This window comes from Lissotriton helveticus (genome assembly GCF_964261635.1).
Source record: "Lissotriton helveticus chromosome 1_1 unlocalized genomic scaffold, aLisHel1.1 SUPER_1_unloc_13, whole genome shotgun sequence".
NCBI lineage: Eukaryota > Metazoa > Chordata > Amphibia > Caudata > Salamandridae > Lissotriton > Lissotriton helveticus.
Window position 1 is genome coordinate 1,974,166 of NW_027611652.1, and position 12,602 is coordinate 1,986,767.

Here is a 12,602-nt window from a genome sequence, read left to right on the forward strand (position 1 = left end):
TGGCCCTTGTTCTGGCCTGTCAATCACTGGAGTGGACGCGCTGGAATTCTTCTCCACCTCTTCAATACTAATGTGAGACCGGTCAGGGTCAGAATCCGTTATAAGTGGGTCATTAGGGTACATAAGTGAGCCACCCTCCTGTATCATATGGGGAACATGAACCATAGCACTAGTGATGCTGCCACTATCTTGCTTTGATTGACCTTGGAGGATGCTTTTACTTGGTGTTTTAGACCTTGCTATGGGGCCCATTGATGATCGCTTATGTTCCAGCAGTGTATCTAGCGACAATCTTTTTTCTGTGAGCTGAATTTCGGGGACTAACAGTGATTCTGCTCTTTGATGAAATGCATCAGGGGTCCCCTTAACCCCGCCCCCTACCCCAGAAATCACCTTCCGCTTACTCATACTGAGTGGTTTTCGTTACTCCCACGGTTACAGCGCAGATGTGCTATAGAACTATGGTCAGGTCCTACGTTACATACAGTACGAAAGGCACTAAAAATGAAATAGAGTCCACAAAGCACAAGGCGCTGCCTCCCTAAATGCTAAAACTGATGTAATCAGCTATTACTTCCACTCATTCACTGGAGGACGGGTCCACAATGTGAATCTGGCGGTTCACTTATTGCCACTCTGGGTCTAGCGTCCGTCCCTATGGGATGTGTCCTGTTTTCAGACTCAAGGGGGGTGGCCCTGCCCGGCCTTTGACGGGCAAGGAGGGTCCTGCCCTTGGCCCGGGCGAGCCCGCGCTCGTCCCGCGCCACGGGAGGCCCAACGCTAATTTATCCTTGTTGGCCCGATGGAAATGTCGCGAGAGCACGCTGCCTCCTGGGAACTGGAGTCCCGGCAGTCCCGCTCTCCGCGATGTAGATGGGGCGAAGTCCGTCAAAGAAGGCAGCCACAAACAACAAGCAGGTCACTGGGTAGCACAGAGCAGCAAAGGGCAGGCGGAAATGGCCGGTAGGTCAGAAGGGCAATCAAATCACAGTATACTGTTCCATAGGTTCAGTCCTAGAGACATTATCTGTAACTGAACGCAGACACCCTAGGAAGCATGTGATTTTAAGACAAGATGCGTTCACTCGCCTGAAGGTGACATGCTTCATCATTGGGCTATACTCCTCACCAGGCCGGCGCTACAATGCCTGGCGGGCACCACAAGAGGACACTTTTGTCGGAGATCTTTTATTAAGTACTCCGGATGACCATAGTAGGACAGAGGATGTTGTGTCATCAGATGTGAGATTGGTGAAAGTATGACTATAAGATCAACTATCGGCCAGTTGCCGCAATATAGTTAATGTGATCTTCCTGGTCCATGTTGAGATTAAAAACAGTTGCAGAGAAATTGAGGAACTAATGGCCCCTATCACTGTGTGAAAGTGTCGATTACCTATGGACCTGCTGGTAAGCTGGGGTCTATTCTTCAGGTCAACCTTTTTCATGCCTTGTGTAGTCATGGAGCAATCTGTTGGCATTTCATCAAGACCAAATATGGGAAAATGGGTAAATGTGACCTAATCTTCTCCACAGCGCGAGGAGCTCTGTAACTCAAAGCCCTGCACCGTGCATAGGTGATAAGGTGCCTATTACCATCTTACTACCACAGGTGAGCGCTGCCTAACAGAGTGCACTAGATACGGTAACCCTCCTAAAATTCAGGACAAACTGACTTATCCAATAGCGAGGACGTCGCATCAGAGGTCAACTGGTTTGAAAAGCACATGCTTCCGAGGGTGCCTGCGTTCAGTTAGAGATAATGTCTGTGGGGCTGAACCTCCAGAACAGTATACTGTGAGTTGATTTATGTGAAGAATGTGTATACTGGACTGTCATTTTCCTCGTCATCTCTTGTGATATGTAAATTAAAACACAGCACACCAGGAGGCCAACAAATCTATCATACATTTAATGCAAAAAAAATATTATTTGTTTCTTTTTTTTTTAAGTTTTCAAAAACCTTTATTGAGGAACAAAATCATGGCAGACACAATACACCGAGCAATTCCGCAGCTCACATCAGCAAGATGCAATTCAAGTCAGTCATTTAGTAACAGGCAGATTACATTGAATACATTTAATGCAAAAATAGCAAAAGGCCAAGCAAACTAACAAGTGACAATTATCTTTGCAATGGACGAGAGCATCCACCCTAAAGCAATTTGAGTATATAATGCTAATGCTACACAATGTATTTTTATACACTTTTCTCCTAATACAAGTCAATGAAACATGAACACGTGATAGAAACAGTTACTGAAACGACACTAATGAGTAGGAGGCAGGATCTTCCCTCAAGAGGAATGTGAGGAGTCCGTGAGGTGCAGATAAAAGATACACAGACATTCTGCAGAACTCACTGTTTCTGGAAATAACACTTCTGTTTGTCAATATTCAATTTACTGCCCTAATAGAATCCTGTAGAAGAGGAGTTGAAGGGTAGTAGAGAGGTAGTAGAGGGGTAGTAGAGGGGTAATAGAGGGGTAGAAGAAAGGGAAGAGGTGTAGAGGGTTAGAAGAGGAGTAGAGTGCTAGTAGAGGGATAGAGCGGTTCGAGTTGGCTCCTCCTAAGAGGTGTCAGCCCACCAGGTCGGCTCCATCAGCTCCATGGTACTCCGACGCGCTCAGGGAAGCCAAAGTAGCATGCAAAAAATTAGAACGGACTTGGCGGGCTAACTACACCGAGCTTGATAGGGAGAGATTGAAAGCTAGTCAGAGGGTTTATAAAGATAGCATTAGGAAAGCGAAGAGTGTTTACTATACGGATCGTATTGAGAAGGCCAAGAACTCAGCAAAGGAACTTTTCAAGACAGTGGCCAGTCTGACCTCCCCTAAATCTGTGATTGTGCCACCTAATATTGAACTTTGTGAATTACTAGCAAATTTTTTCCTGAACAAAGTTCAATTAATTTTCACCTCTCTGGAACCTCTGGTGGTCCAGAGTCTCTCGGAGAAGTCCCACGGGAATCTTCCGGCCGGACCCCCGGGGGCTAAATTCCTGACCTTCGACCCAGTCAATACGGGCGATGTATTAAAACTTCTGATGGCAACTAAATCAGGCTCACCCCAAGATCCCTGCCCTACATCAATTGCAAAGCTGGCAGCCGCTCCCATTGCAGATTCCTTGGCCCGCATATTCAATCTGATGTTTGAGAAGGGTGACTTCCCTAAACTCTGGAAGCGGGCCTCGATCTGCCCACTTGCTGGATATCACGGACCCTAACAGCTATAGGCCAATATCCAGGCTGCCGCTGCCGGCTAAGCTGATTGAGAAAATCATGAACTCCCAGCTCTGTTCTTTTCTGCGTAACTCGAAGGGCCTAGACCCAGCCCAACATGGGTTTAGGGAAGGTCACAGCACGGAGACCGCTCTTATTAAATCTACAGAGGAGGTCCGGAAGGTGCTTGATGCAGGGGGCCTGGCAGTGCTGATCCTTTTGGACCTGTTGGCGGCCTTCGATACGGTCCACCATGCTATTCTGGTGGATCGGTTGGAGGGCTGCGGGGTCCAGGGTCAAGCACTTAACATCCTGAAAGCCTTCTTAACAGACCGGGTACAAGTGGTGGCTATGGGGGAGTTCGAATCAAGACCTTTCGAACTCCCAGGGGGGGTCCCACAGGGATCCTCCCTAAGACCCACTTTATTTAATATCTATGTATCCTCTCTTGCCCCGGTGATCAGATCCTTCGGGTTCGAGCTAACATCTTACGCAGACAACACCCAGATTGTGGTCTCGGTACTCCCGGGGACAGAGGTGGGTGTGGCAGGTAGGCTCCAGGACTGCATGTCAGCAGTTAGTTCCTGGATGGCAAAAAGCTGCTTAAAATTGAACTCCTCCAAGACTGAGGTGCTTATCTTTGAGTCAAACACCAACCTTTGGAGCCCAAACTGGTGGCCCATTGATATGGGACCTCCGCCCTCCCCGGTTTTAAAGGTGACGAATCTTGGTGTCATTATTGACAACCAACTCTCCTTCAAACCACAAGTTAAGGCGTTGACTTCCTCCATGCACTGGACCCTGAGAATTATTAGGAAGGTTCTCCCCTTCCTACCGGAGGGAAGTAGAAAGACGGTGGTGACAGCCCTGGTACTTTCACGCCTCGATTATTGTAATAGTCTTTTTTTGGAGGCACAACAGGGGGTGCTCAACAAACTTCAGGTCCTACAAAATGCGGATGCCCGCCTTATTGGGGGGATTGCCCAAGTTCTCTTCAGTTACCAAGGAACTGGAGAAGCTGCACTGGCTCCCGGTGCGGAAGCGGATTCTGTTCAAGGCCCTCTGTATTGTCTTTAAGGCGCTACACGGTCTTGGCCCTTTGTTCCTTCAGGATCACTTTCAATGGTACAGACCAGGGAGACAACTTAGGTCACCCAATCTGGGGCTGGTTAAAACAGCCCGCATCAGGAAGGCGCGCTGAGGCGGCAGGAGTTTTGTAAGGGGAGCAGCAATGGCGTGGAACTCCCTTCCGCTTACCCTTAAACAAAACGAGAATTTGTTGGCATTCAGGAAATATCTGAAAACATGGCTCTTTTCCCTCTAGTTTCCGAAAGCCCATTCTCAGGGAAATACCACTTCAGCGCCAGGACACCGATTGGTATTAGCGCACTTTATAAGTGTTATAAATAAAAATAAATAAATAAATAGAGGGGTAGAAGAGGTGTAGAGATGTAGAAGAGGGGTAGAGGTATGGAAGAGGGGTAGAAGAGAGGTAGAGGGGCAGAGAGAGGTAGTGTAGAGGTAGAGGGGTAGAAGAGAGGTAGATGCCTAGAAGAGAGGAAAAGGGGTAGAAGAGAGATAGAGTAGAGGGGTAGAAGAGAGGTAGAGTGGCAGAAGAGTAGAAGAGATGTTGAGGGATAGAAGAGAGTTAGATGGATAGAAGAAAAGTAGAGGGGTAGAAGGGAGGTAGAGGGATAGAAGAGAGGTAAAGTGGTAGAAGAGAGGTAGAATAGAGGTAGAGGGGTAGTAGAGAGGTAGAGGGGTACGAGAGGGGTAGTAGGTTACAGGGGTAGTAGGTTTGAGGGGTAGTAGAGGGGTAGAGGTGTAGAGGTGTAGGGGTAGAAGAGGGGTAGAGAGGTAGAAGAGGGGTAGAGGGGTAGAAGAGAGGTAGAGGCGTAGAAGAGAGGTAGAGGGGTAGAAGAGAGGTAGTGTAATAGAAGAGAGGTAGTGGGGTAGAAGAGGGGTAGAAGAGAAGTAGAGGGGTAAAAGAGAAGTAGAGGGGTAAACGAGGGGTAGTAGAGGGGTAGAAGAGGGATACAGGGGTAGAATAGTGTATAGGGGTTGAAAAGGGGTAGAGCAGTGGTAGAGGGGTAGTAGAGGGGTTGAGGTATAGTAGAGGGGTATAAGAGGGGTAGAGGGATATAAGAGGTGTAGTAGAGGTAGTGGGGTAGAAAAGGAGAAGAGGGGTGGTAGAGCGGTAGAGTGGTAGGAGAGCGGTGGTAGAGGGGTAGTAGAGGGGTTGAGGTATAGTAGAGGGGTAGAAGAGGGGTAGAAGAGGGGTAGAAGAAGGGTAGAGGGGTAGAAAAGAGGTAGAGGGGTAGAAGAGGGGTAGAGGGTTAGAAGAAAGATTGAGTAGAGGTAGGGGGTAGAAGAGAGGTAGAGGGGTAGAAGAGAGGTAGAGAGGTAGAAGAGAGGTAGAGTAGAGGTTGAGGGGAAGAAGAGAAGTAGTGTAGAGGTAGAAGAGGGGTAGTAGAGGGGTAGAGGAGGGGTAGAAGAGTAGAAAAGGTGTAGAGTGTTATTAGAGGGTTAGAGGGGTAGAAGAGGGGTAGAGCTGTAGAAGAGGGGTAGAGGGATTGAAGGGGATAGAAGAGGGGTAGAAGGGTAGTAGAAGGGTAGAAAAGGGTTGCGGTGTAGAGGGGTATAAGAGGGATAGAGGTGTAGAGGGGTAGAAGGATAGAAGAGAGGTTGAGGGATAGAAGAGAGGTAGAGTAGAGGTAGAGGGGTGTAAGAGAGGTAGAGGGGTAGATGGGTAGAAGAATAGAAAAGGGGTAGAGGGGTAGAAGAGAGGTAGAGTGGTAGAGGGGTAGAAGAGAGGTAGAGTAGAGGTAGAGGGGTAGAAGAGAAGTAGAGGGGTAGAAGAGAGGTAGAGTAAATGTAGAGAGGTAGAAGAGAGGTAGAGTAGAGGTAGAGGGGTAGAAGAGAGGTAGAGGGGAGGTAGAGGGGTAATAGAGGAGTAGTAGGTTAGAGGGGTAGTAGGGTAGAGGGGTAGTAGAGGGGTACAAGAGGTGTAGAGGGGTAGAAGAGGCATATTAGAGGGGTAGAGGAGTAGTAGAGGTATAGAGGGGAAGTAGAGGTATAGAGGGGTAGAAGAGGGTTAGAGGGGTAGAAGAGGGTTAGAGGGGTAGAAGAGAGGTAGAGGTGTAGAAGAAAGGTAGAGTAGAGGTAGAGGGGTAGAAGAGAGGTAGAGGGGAGGTAGAGGGGTAATAGAGGGGTAGTAGGTTAGAGGGGTAGTAGGGTAGAGGGGTAGTAGAGAGGTACAAGAGGTGTAGAGGGGTAGAAGAGGCATATTAGAGGGGTAGAGGAGTAGTAGAGGTATAGAGGGGTAGTAGAGGTATAGAGGGGTAGAAGAGGGTTAGAGGGGTAGAAGAGGGTTAGAGGGGTAGAAGAGAGGCAGAGGGGTAGAAGAGAGGTAGAGTAGAGGTAGAAGGGTAGAGGAGAGGTAGAGGAGTAGAGGAGAGTTAGAGGGCTAGAAGAGAGGTAGAGGGATAGAAGAGTAGAAGAAAGGTAGGGGGGTAGAGGAGACGTAGTGGGATAGAAGAGAGATAGAGGGATAGAAGAGAGGTAGAGGGTTAGAACAGAGGTAGAATAGAGGGAGAGGGGTAGAAGAGAGGTAGAGGGTTAGAGGAGAGGTAGCGGGATAGAAGAGAGGTAGAGGGATGAAGAGAGGTGGAGCGGTAAAAGAGAAGTAGAGGGGTAGAAGAGAGTTAGAGGGGTAGAAGAGAGGTAGAGGGGTAGAAGAGAGGTAGAGTAGAGGGGTAGAGTAGAGGTAGAGGGGTAGAAGAGAGGTAGGGGTATATAGGCAAATAAAAAGGAAGCTATCCACTTCAGGAATGTGAAAGAAAACTCTCGTATTTTGAAAGCTGATGACCCATGAGGAGAGAGGAAAGCCAGATAGTTCCTTTGCTCGGGAGCGCGCGCCCAAGCGCGTAACTGCAAGCTCTAGGCCACAGTGGTAGAATTTTCTGAAGCCCACTTACTAAAAGTCTCTCCAGTGCAGGGCATGCACTGGCTCAGGTGAGACCTAAAAAGGTCGCTTTCTGACCCAAGCACTACCTTTTTGCCAAATTTGGGGTAATTCCGTTCAGTAGTTTCGGCTGTAGCCTTGAACAAATTTTCCTGTGGGAAATGGATTTTTTTACTCTTAATTTTGGTTTTCTCAAAAACTACTGAACGGATTTACACCATTTTACAAAAGGTCGCGTTCTGAACCAAGCTCTACCTCTTTGCCAAATTTCGGGTAATTCCGTTCAGCAGTTCGGGCTGTAGCTTGTTGTAAAATTTCCTACAGAAATTAACATGGAGAAAACGCTTTTGGTTACACTTTTCCGCCTCTCCTGCTAATTCCATTTATAGTTCGGAAGCTCAGACAAATGTCCCTCACTGATCTTAATAGCCCCCACATGTTCTCGTCAACCGTGGTACTCTCAACCTTAGAACTCTCAGTGGTTCCACATCAAAAGCTACATCTCACTACTTGTCTCCTCACTCAGAGCCATGGAGAAATCAGACATCCAATTCCCAGAGAACTCAACCTAGCGATTTGGCTCCTGAAGTCGTAGAGTTTGGTTATTTGCAACTACAACCAGACTGTATGAATATTCTCAAGGAAGCTAGAAAGCCTACTACTAGAGCATGTTATGCAGCAAATGGAAACCTTTTGTTGCCTATTGTAACAACAACAATATCAATCGTCATTGATGCGTTTGTGCAGAACATCATTTGTTATCTGTTGCATTTACAGCAATGTGGATTAACTAACACATCCATTTGTTTACACCCGGGAGTCGTAGCTGCATACTTGCAAAATAGACAACACCGATCTCTCTTCAGAGTACCTGTGATTAAAGTCTTCATGGAAGGATTAAAAAGGGTTATACCGCCAAGTATTCCCCCTGCTCCAGAGTGGAACTTAAACATAGTTCTTACAAGGCTAATGGGCCTGCCTTTTGAACCAATGCACAAATGTCCGTTACAATTCCTATCATGGAAAGTTGCTTTCCTCATAACGGAGAGTTGATGAACTTCAGGCATTAACTATACAAGAGCCTTTCTTTCAACTTCACAAAGATAGAGTGGTTCTACGTACCAATCCTAAATTTCTCCTTAAAGTAGTTTCTGCTTAGGGGTAATTTGTGCGCGATATCAAATTAAAATAACATAACATTAGCATTTTCATTATTAATTTAACCATCGTAATTCTTGTATAGAATTTATGTGCTGCAATGATAATAGAGCAAAAGACACACAATTGATGGATGGAATGCAGAACAAATCAAAACATTCATCCTCAGTCAAGAGATCTGGGTAAATCCATCATTATTTTGCTCACCATGTCACCCCAGTTCAGGCCTGGCCATATGCAAATCAGTCTTGACCCTGTGTCTAATGGGAGCAGTCCAGCCGAACTGCAATGATAATAGAAGCAGATAAAAGTAATGAGCAAAATAAGCACATTGAACAGAATAAATAGTTCCACCATCTTTCTAAAACAATGTACATATGCAAGCATATAAAAACTGTATATAGCGTTTTCCTACTATGCTTTCCCGTGTGTGTGTGTCTGTGTGTGTCTGTTGGTCTCTGTGTTTCTGTCTCCTATTTCCTGTAGGGAAAGTATGTAGCTCCCCGTTGTAGAAGAGTCGGTCAAGAGGGAGCACACTGCATTGAATAGTTTCTTGGTATGCACTTTTTATTAGTATTACAGGGAATCACAATAATTGATGGTCTCAGTTATATTCTTCTTTCCCACAGGGTCTTCCTCTTCAGTCCCTTAGGTGAGCCTCGACCGCCGTCGTCCCTCGGACAGAAGGAAAAGACTCAGGTAAGTGTTTTTGCTTTATGGTTTAGTCAAGGGAGGATGTGAGGGATAAATAATAGCTATGCATAAATGTCAAGGAAGAGTGTAGAGGTTGGAGCAACCAAAAGAAATAGAGTAGCCGATGATTTCTGCTCTTGTCTTTGTTTCCGTCTCACTTATTTCCTTTTCCTTGGGTCCCTTTCACCCCTCAGCCTCCCCTCCCGTCCCTCTCTAACTCAGCCCCTTTCCAAAAGCCCCGTAGATGCCCACGCACCTGGAAGAGCCACGTCCCTTCGGGGCCATGGCGTGGTGACTCCGTGTCCTTCAGTGAGGTCTGGTCTTCTGCTTCGGCTTTCCCTCCTCCGCCAGGTTCGGGTGTTCTGCTCGCCGACAAGCTGTTACCTCCCCTGGGCTCCGGTTCTCTCTCTCGTAAGGCTGTTAGTCCTTCTCTGTCTTTCCGGTCTTCCCCCGCTGGTTTTTCCGCCTCGCGTTCCCATGCCGCGTGTAGCTGGACCAACTACTGACCAACCTGACGCGCTCTCCGCCCCCCCCCTTCTTCAAGTGTGTATCCTCTGATGTCCGTCCTCAGCTCCGGCTTAAAGGGGCCGCCTGCCGATTCCCCTCTCTCCACTTCTTGATGACAGCAAAGCAGACAACTGGTAAAAGGGGACTGTGAATATAGGAGGGGAGAAATATATGAAGGGATGGCATGGCACTCCTTATCCTCTATCCCATCGTCTACCACAGGGGCTACCTGACACACCCCACCCCCAGACACACCCAAAAATAGCTTATCCTAAGAACCCACCTCACAAAAACAAGATACCAAACAAAAGGAAAATCTTAGGAGCTTCAGGTGATGTCCCTAGTGTCTGATTACTGGTGTTTGTTTAGGTTTACAGGAGTCCAGAGGTTACATAGCAAACCTTGTCTATGCATGCCGTGTATTTTTGCCAGAAAGCGACCCTAGGGAAATGAGGTAACCTGAAAAAGAAAGATTCTACTTCAGGCCCCCAAAAACCTGTTCAAGAGAGTGGGCCCAGAGACTCTTGACAGCCAAAGGGTGCGTACTAGGGTAAGAACTGGGATCCTAAGATGGGCTTGGTGCCATGGCTGTAGGTCACTTGGGCACTGAGCTCGAGACTCTGACTGTAAAAACAAGAAATATACCTCTGGTCCACCTGCAGTACCTGCAGCTGCCCATCTCCAGATGGGATCTCTTAGGTGACTCAAGTAGGGATGTGGCCTTAGCCACCTTAGCTGCCTGGCCCACTAACATGCACATGGGGTTAGGGTGGAGGTCTGGAGAGACACTGGTGCCAGCATCACCATGGTGACTGAGCAGATAGTTTCCTTGGAACAGCATCTGCCTGGAAGGGCCTTTCCAGTCATCAATTCTGAAAATGTGACAAAAACCCATCCCGCAGGCGAGGGTGTCTTTTGATTTGGGAGGAGTTGCTGGCAACGAAGAGGTAGCAGTCTCTTCATCCATACTAGTTGATTGTTTTCTTGGCAATGATTTGGAGTCCTTAGCCTGGGCTGAGGCAGAACTGAGGATCCATGCAGAAATGCTTGGAACCTCACACTGGCTGTGTGTGTGAAAACCATAGCACAGAGCAGAGCCCGGGTGTAAAAGAGGTGCTGAAGTCTGGAATAATGGCCCAGTCCTCCAAGAGAAAATGCATGAAAACTGGAGAACAAGCTTCTAGTCAGACACCAGACCGTTCTCCTCAGGAGGAAGATGGGTCAACCCCAGAGACAACTGAGCCTCAGGAGCTGAAGTTTTACCAGGATGAGCTTTTGGCCCTGGGGCGACCCTCTAGGGAAGATATGTGCCAGGGACAGAAAACCTGTCCCACTCTTGAAAACCTGTGACGGCAAGCTGCAGCACAGGAAGGAGGTGATGGCAGTGGTGCCCACAGGACGTATTGGGAGGAGGAAATCCTTTACACTGAGGCCAAATACCCCAAACCTAGTGCCACTAGGAGAGTGGTAGAGCCTCAGGCGATTGGGGAGTTCCTGCGCCTCCATTTGTGCATTATAAGCAGCCACACATACGACTTATTCTGTCCAGACTCTTTGAGATTATCAAAGAACTGACTGTGCTTCTCGGCTTTCCATGATAGAACTGCGGGTCAGAGTTGTATATGACGTATTGTTTGGCGTCTGTGCAGCCACATCTGCTTTAAGATCAGTGAAAGCAGCCACAAGCATATCTGGATGAGAGTCTTGAAGGTAAGTAACTCTCAGAAGCTCTTGTTAAGCCATCTTCCCTTCAGTGGGGCAAACTTGTTTGTATCTTTCCTAGAGGACCCGGTTAGGGCATCCCACTAGCTGGACACCTTGATCGGACCAGAACTAAAGGCCAGGGACGCACCAGAAAGTGAAGGAGACTTGTAACTCCTGTCCCATCTGTCAAACCAGTGGCACGAGAGGTGGGCACCCAAAGGCCCTCTTAATCCCGCTTCCAGTTGTTGCCGTTCCCTGTGAAAGGGAAATGATTGACATTGTTGGTCCCCTTGACCCCCAAGCAGCACACACAACCTATTGGGAGGAGGGAATCCTTTATACTGAGGACAAGGCCCCAAACCTAGTGCCTCTGGGGTTTGGGGTCAATGTAATGACTTTATTTTGTTTTTTCAGAACTTTATTTTAATTTTGTCAACATACAACTGGCAGTCAGAGTATACATAGACATATCATACCAATATGTTATACATGAGTAGGTGAATCAAGAGGCAGTCAATAATTACACATGCACTAATCTGCTTTCCCATTCTCCAGGTGATCAATAAGTGTCCCATTCCCCTAATTGGGAATGTACCTTATAATTATCATGTGGAGACACCTCCCTGCTCATCCCCAGTGTCGTAGTCTTTTGCCTCGTCAGTTTCAGAGCCAAAGTCTGTGTCTGTTGTCACTCGGGAAGCAGGAGCTAGGAGTTATCTGTATGAGCACGGCAAGTGTTTAGTGTATCCTCAAATATGTCATCCTTTCTGCTAAGGCGCATATGTGTCTCCCCAGCTAGGGCCCAGTCGAGCGCATCTCTATGCCAGAGCGCAATCGTTGGGGCATGCTGGGACAGCCATGTGATTGCAATTCTACGTCATGCCAGTACCATAGGCGACTGACCAAATTTATTGGTTATCTTGCGCCCTTCTGGCATCTAAAGAGGCCTAATAAACAGCATTTGGTTGTCAGCTCAATACTTAGTTGTGTGGCATGCACCATTTCTTCGACAGCTAGTTGCCAGAAGGAGTGTATTGCATCGCAGGACCATGGTTAATGTAAGAAATCAGCCCCCACAGTGTTGCAACGCAGGCATATATCTGGGCAAGACACGACCATTCGCTAAAGGTCTTGTGGCGTTAAGTAGGTTCTTCGCAGAAAATTATAAGGTATCAGTCGAAAATGGGCATTACTAGAAACCATGCATGTTAGTTCACAGGCCCGCTGCCAGTCTTGATCTTCCATTGGAATGTCAAAGTCTAAATTCCAGGCTTCTCAGGTCCGTGTTTAGTGTCTACTGTACAGTTTAAAATGCAGCCCTTTGGGGGTGCGAGGGGTCGTGACTCCTCCTCTTCC

The 12,602-nt window shown here is 47.6% G+C and overlaps 1 long non-coding RNA gene across 2 annotated transcripts in view; it reads left to right on the top strand.

Moving 5' to 3' along the window:
• Window positions 1–12,602, top strand: part of LOC144805532 (uncharacterized) — a 61,244-nt gene that overhangs the window by 19,733 nt on the left and 28,909 nt on the right. For both annotated transcript variants that reach the window (XR_013605534.1, XR_013605535.1), the window contains exon 3: window positions 8,972–9,041. This is a non-coding gene — a long non-coding RNA (uncharacterized LOC144805532). The remainder of the gene's footprint in view (window positions 1–8,971; window positions 9,042–12,602) is intronic.